Source organism: Chinchilla lanigera, unplaced genomic scaffold, assembly GCF_000276665.1.
Source record: "Chinchilla lanigera isolate Chin_1 unplaced genomic scaffold, ChiLan1.0 scaffold00074, whole genome shotgun sequence".
NCBI lineage: Eukaryota > Metazoa > Chordata > Mammalia > Rodentia > Chinchillidae > Chinchilla > Chinchilla lanigera.
The window spans coordinates 10,817,086-10,823,664 of NW_004955475.1; the positions used below are offsets into that span (position 1 = coordinate 10,817,086).

The 6,579-nt window shown below is 48.7% G+C and overlaps 1 protein-coding gene across 6 annotated transcripts in view; it reads right to left on the reverse strand.

Annotated features, from left to right (window-relative positions):
• Zmym3 (zinc finger, MYM-type 3) overlaps nucleotides 1-1,038 on the reverse strand; it is a 16,487-nt gene extending 15,449 nt beyond the window's left edge. For 2 of the 6 annotated variants that reach the window (XM_013502869.1, XM_005401656.2), the window contains exon 1: nucleotides 339-753. The gene's annotated coding sequence lies outside the window, so the exon portion shown is untranslated. Of the gene's footprint in view, nucleotides 1-338; nucleotides 754-777; nucleotides 918-977 lie in introns of those variants that run through there. The other 4 variants (XM_005401660.2, XM_005401659.2, XM_005401657.2 and 1 more) reach the window with 3 other exon arrangements.
• Between the last annotated feature and the right edge of the window lie 5,541 nt (nucleotides 1,039-6,579).

Here is a 6,579-nt window from a genome sequence, read left to right on the forward strand (position 1 = left end):
CAGGCGGGGCGCCCCCGCCCCCTCCGCCCCTCAGCCTTCACCCATCCTGTCCGCACCCCCGCCTCGCGCTCCCCGGCCCTCCCCCGGCCCCCCGCCCGCCTCCACAGACTGCCCTTCGCAGCCGTCTCCCCCCTCAGTCACCCTTCAGGGTAGCCCACTTCCCAGCCCCGTCCCCCTTGCCCATTTCTCCCCCGGTTCCCTCTTCAGTTGCCCACCCCCCACCTCAGGCATTTACAGGAAGACATTTTGGAGCTACGATTTCTCCTCAGACCCCCCTCCCGGCTATTTCGAGAGCCCGCCTGCAGGTTCGGTTCGGCTTTATCATGCCCGACCCCTACCTGCGGCAGGGTTAGTGTAACGGCTACAAGCCTAGAACTGCAGACAGCGACGGCCCCGCGCTCCTTCTCCACCTCCCTCCCTAGCAGCCAGGACCGGGGTCGCGGCCCCTTTAAATGGCAGCGCCGCTCACGGCGCCCAGCGCTCTGCAGCAGGCGGGCGGGCGGCGCCAGCAACCAACCCTATTGGCTGGCTCCGGGAGGGGGCTCGCGAGACAGCCCTGGCCCCCGGCGCGAGACTCCCAGCCCAGTGGCGGCCTGGAAATTGCGGAGTGGAACGCAGTCATTGGAGATGGAGCTTGAGCCCCCGCCCGGGGCCCCGTTAGTTGAGGAGGAAAAGATAGCCTCCGGAGCTCAGAAACTCGCCCCTGAGAAAGGCGGCGCCCCCTTTCCACCAAAGGGCCTAGGACACCAAAAACACAAAAAAATAAGAGCTACGCACCTGCTTCCCTTACCTGGCTCAACAGTCTGGCCCCCGTCACACCCGTGCCCGCCCTACCTTCTAGCTCCCTCTCCACCCGTGATCCCCTCCTCTCATTCAAATGGTTCCTGGTCCCCTCCCCCTCCTCGTGTCGCTCTTCGCTTCCCACTCGTGTTCAAACCCCCCCCCGCCGGGCGTCCGCCCCACTCGGCAGTCCCTACCTACGCCATGCAGCGGGCGCCTGCCAAGATTACCCTTCCCCCATCCCCACCTCTCCGGGGCCCGCCCCCTGAGCGACTGTTGGTGTTGTGAGTGACAGCGGAGAATGGGGGAGGCAGGGACCCAGCCCTCACGTGCCCCTCCTCCCCTTTTCTGCAGCCTCGGGGGGGGCCCCCCCAAACAGTCTGAGAGTCATAGTTATGGGTGTCTTAAGCTTGTTCTCAAGCCCCCCAAGGCGGGTTAAACGGCTCTGCATCAGTGACAACGCCTGTGCAGTAGTAACCTTTACTGCCCGATGACCCCCAGACCACTTTCTGCAAAGGTACCCCTGACTCCCTCAACGGTTTGGGGGTAAGTTCTGGGATCTCCTCCCCGAGTCTTCCTGCAGGAGATCCCTACATGATCTCTTCTGTAGTTTTCCTCACAAGCGCCAATAGCTCAGCTCACGTCCTCTCTGCCTCTGTCTCTGTTTCTGTCTCTCTCCCCTCTCCCTTTTCCCAGCTCCTCCTCTTTCTGCCCTGTCTCTTTTCTTCCCCCTCTCCCTCCTCCTCCTCCCTCTCTGTCTCCGTCTCTCTCTGTCTCTCTGTCTCTCCCTCCCTCCCTGTGTCTCTGTGTCTCTCTGTCTCTTTTTGTCTCGCTCTCTTGTCTCTCTGCCTCGCACACGCAGGAGCACGCAGGCGCTAAGACACACTCAGGCTCCCCCGCCTGGATGGTCCTCAGCATGTGGGTGTGGCTGAGGTTAAGGCTGGAGAAGTAGGGTAGCAGTAGGGACCACTGGTATTAGGCCTACTGGCTTTAAAAAAACATGCCCCAGGATTCACTCTCCGTCCTCCTTATACACAGTCATAGTACTTTACAATCTCTGCACAGCATTTAGCAAATGAGATATTAGGTGGCGGCAGCAACAGAGCCCCTTTAGGTTGTTTTTTTTTTTTTTTTTTTTTGGTACTGGGAATCGAACTCAGGACCTTGCACTTGCCAGGCAGGTGCTTATGCTACTGAGCTATATCCCCGGCCAACAGAGCCCCTTTGGGAACCTGTAGGTTTGATGTGCAATGCCCACTCTACCCTGCCTCTTCGCCTCTAGCCTTTCCTCCTTCCACTAAGCGTTACTTAGCCTTGTAGCCTTGGGAGTTTTAACCTCGCTTTCTCATTCACTCTTCCAGAAACCTTATCTTTTTTAACCGCCTCCACAGCCTTGAAGTTATCTTTGTTCTTCCTGCTGTATGTGGACAGAAATGCAATCATCCCCTGCCCTCCCCAGGTTTCCTAAATTTAGCTTTCTCTGGATCTTAACTAGTAGCCAGTATACCCACCTCCCACCTTCTGCTTATTTCTATCCTCTGCCTCCCTTTTTTCATTTGCTGCCCCTTCCATCTCAGTTGGGCCACCTGAAGTATTACCCTACAGTATTACCTGTCCTCAACATATCCTTGGATTCTTGGCCACTCTGTTCTAAGGTACCTGCCACTTAGTTACTTTCAAGTTCAGGGGAGACAATCTAGAGAGGGTAAATGCCATATTATTAATTCTAGCGACAAGGGTAGGCGTGCTGGCACGTGCCTGTGAGGCTGAGGCAGGAGGATCCATGTGAGTTCCAGGCCAGCTTGGGCTACATAATGAGTTTAAGGCCAGCCTGAATTACAAAGTGAGACCCTGTCTCAAAAAATTAAAGTACAATAAAATAATTCTAGAGACAATGTGGTTCCTACAGTCACACCAGAGTTTCAATCTCAACTCTGCCTGCTTTTGAGAGAGCTGACTTTGGACAAGTCGGTGGGCCTTAGTTTTCTCATCTTGAGGTGATTTTTGTTTTTGACAGGGTCTCACTGAATAGTTCAGGCTGGACTTGAATTCATTATGTAGTTGGGGCTAGCCTTGAACTCCCAGTGATCCTCCTGCCTCAGCCTCCCAAGTGCTGGGATTATAGGTGCACACCACCACGCCTGGCAGCTTTCTCATCTTTAAAATAGAGATAAGCTGGGCATGGTGATGCATGCCTGAAATCCTAGCATTCTGGAAGTTGAAGCAGGAGGATCGAGGCTAGCTCAGGCTACATAGTTCAAAGTAGCCTGGAATACATACTGAGATTCTGTCTCAATCAAACTAAAATAAAGAAAATAAAATAAGGAGGGAAGAGGATGAAAAACCAATTAAGATGTGTTGTGCACATACCAACTCTCCATGATAAATATAATCATTATGTACTATAAACATACACTAATAAAATAAGAGTGGGCTGGAGATGTGGCTCAGTGGTAGAGATCTTGCCTTGCATGCAGAAGGCCCCAGGTTTGATCCCCAGCACCACACACACCAATAAATAAATAAATAAAAATAAAATAGAGGAAACAACGTAAATGCCCAACAATGCCAGATGTGGTGCTGCACACCTGTAATCCCAGCAGTCTGAGAGGAGGAGGCAGAAGGACACAAGTTTAAGTCCAGGCTGGGAAATTTAGCAATTTAATGAGACCTTGTCTCAAAATTTAAAAGAAGGGCAGGAAAACAAAAACAAAAAAAGAATTGAAAGGGGGGGAGTTAAGGATATACTTCAGTGCAAAAGGACATGGGATCAATCCCAGCACCACACCCACACAAAATCCAATAATAGGGGATTGGTTAAATCAATTTTGGGTTTTTTTTTGGGGGGTTGGGTTTTTTTGTTGTTGTTGTCTTTTTGAGACAGGGTCTCACTATGCAGTTCAGGCTGGCCTTGAGTTCACTTTGTAGCCCAGGCTGGTCTGGAACTCACAATGATCCTCCTGCCTCAGGCTCCCAAGAGCTGGGATTACAGACATGCGCCACCAAGCCCAGCTATGGTTAAATCGATTTTGATTGTATTCATGCAATGTATGTAGCCATTAACAACTACTTTAAACTGGCCATGCATGGTGGCAACACTCATGTAATCCCAGCACTCAGGAGGCTGAGGCAGGAGGATCGCTGCAAGTTCCAGGTCAGCCTGGGCTACAAAGTGAGTTCAAGGCCAGCCTGAACTACATAGTGAGACCCTGTCTGAAAAAGACCAAAAAAAAAAAACAAAAAAACAAACTAAGAAGGAACATATTATGGTACTGAAACTACTTTACATGATATTATAATAGTGGATATACGTCAGTGAATATTATTCAAACACATACAACATACAGTACTAAGAATGAGCTGGGCATGGTGGTGCACGCCTGTAATCCCAGTACTCGGGAGGCTGAGGCAGGAGGATCATCTCAAGTTTGAGACCAGCCTGAGCTACAAAGTGAGCTCAAGGCCAGCCTGAACTGCATAGCGAGACCTTGCCTCAAAAAGACAAAAAAAAAAAAAAAAAAAAAAAAAAAAAAAAGAATGAACCCTAATATGAGCCCTGACCTTTAGTTAATAATGATGTGTCATTGTGTGTTCATGGACCATAACACGTGCTACTCTGGTAGAGAATGTTGATAGGTGGGGAGGCTGTGCACTGTGTGGGGTAGGGGCTATAGGAGAACTCTCTGTACTTTCTGCACAATTTTATTGTAAACCTAAAACTGTTCTAAAAACTAAAGTTTATTGTCAGTTAATCCTAGCTACTGGAGAAACTGAGGCAGGAGGATCCCAATTTTCAGTCTAGACTGGGGGATTTATTGAAACCTTGTCTCTAAATAAAAAGGGCTAGGGATGTAATTCAGTGCATCCTGTGCTCAATCCTCAGTGCTGCAAAAAATAAAATAAATATAAAAATCTGTATTCTGTTTTCTAAATTTTTCCACTGAGCACATACTGTTTTTACAATCAGGAAATATTAACATTTAAAAATAAGGACATTAGCTGAGTATGGTGGCATATGCCCATAATCTTAGCACTCCAGAGCCTGAGGCAAGAGGATTGCATGTGCAAGGGTACTCTGGACATTTTAGCAAGTGCAAAGCCAGCATAGACAGAACTTGTCTCTTTAAAAAATGAACTAATTGGGCTGGGGATATATCTCAGTGTGACAGTTCCGGGCTCCATCCCTGGTAAGGGGAGGGGGTATTAAATAAAGGCTGGGAGTGTGTTATGGTTGATACATTGTGTCAACTTGGGGAGTCTAGAGGTTTGGCTAACTGACTCAGCAGGAAGCCAGGGTGCTTACTTTGTACACATCCTGAGCCTGTGGGAGAGGAGCGGAGGGGTGGAGATTATGTGAGAGCTACACCCCCTCAGGTGGGGGTAGCCTGTTTACAATGTAAGGCGGGGAAAGAAGCTCCTTGGCACCATTCTGCCTTTTTGCTCTGGCTGCTTTGCTGTTCGGCTGCCATTCCCCTCTTTGCTCTTGTTGCTTTGCTATCTTCTGCCTCGGAGCCAGCCAAGTATGGACTGAAACCTCCACAGACTGTAAGCTAAATAAACCTTTCCTTCCTTCATTTTGGGCATTAGGTATTTTGTCTCAGCAAGGAGAGAAAAGTAACCAAGACAGAGTGGAACCCAGTGGTAGAGTACCTGCCTAGCATCCCCAAAGCCCAGGGTTTATCCCCATCTCCACCAACAAACAAAGCAAGCAGACAAACAAAACATTAAATGAGATGTATTCCTGCCCAACATGTAACAGTTACTCTCAATAGCTCTTGATTATTACTATCATTATAAGAGAAATACATCCGTTTCCTACATGATCTGGAACTTCCCAACCTGGATCCTTCATAGCCTTAAAATAAATAAAATTTTTGTGACTACACCAAGAGAGCCCACAGTTGATAAACTTGAGTATGTATCAGCTACAGATGACAGGTTCTAACACAGAATGGGCTGATGTTTGCGGGGAAAAGTTTTCAGCCAAGTTGCTGCTACTTGTTGTTCACCCTTTATAAAGCACTTCTAAAGTGCTATAGACCTGTAAAAACTCAAACCCTGTGCTCATGAGAACTTTTTCATTTTAATTACACATTTTTTTCTGATTACAAAAATATAAACCCTGAAGCCAGGTGCGATGGCGCACACCTGTGATCCCAGAACTGGAGAGGCTGAGGTAGGAGTATCAGAATGAGTTCAAGGACAGCCTAGGCTATTTAGTAAATTCAAACCAGCGTTAACTACAGAATGAGACCCTGTTTCAAAAAAAATCCTAAAATAAAAGCCAAGTTGGTCCTGACGGCACATACTTGTAATTCCAGCATTCTGGGAAGCAGAGACCGCTGGACTGAAAGTTCAAGACCAGCCTGGGCAACTAAGTAACTTACTGAGACCTGTCTCAAAATAAAAATGAAAAAGGATCCGGGCATGGTGGTGCATGCGTGTAATCCCAGCACTTGGGAGGCTGAAGCAGAATGACTGATGCAAGCTCGAGGCCAGCCTGGGCAACATAGTGAGTTGAAGGCCAGCCTGAACTGCATAGTGAAACCTTGTCTCAAAAACAAAAAACAAAAAACAAAAAACAAAAAACAAAAAAGGAAAGAAGGGCTAGCGGTATAGCTCAGCACAAAGGCCCTGGGTTCAATCCCCAGTACCACCACCAAAAATAGATAATAGGTAGATAGATAGATAGATAGATAGATAGCCCTTCGTCCTGGGAAACGGGGTGCGGCCGGAAAGGGGGCCGCCTTACCGCCCTTCACTGAACGCACGTTCATGGGGAACCTGCCGCGAAACCAT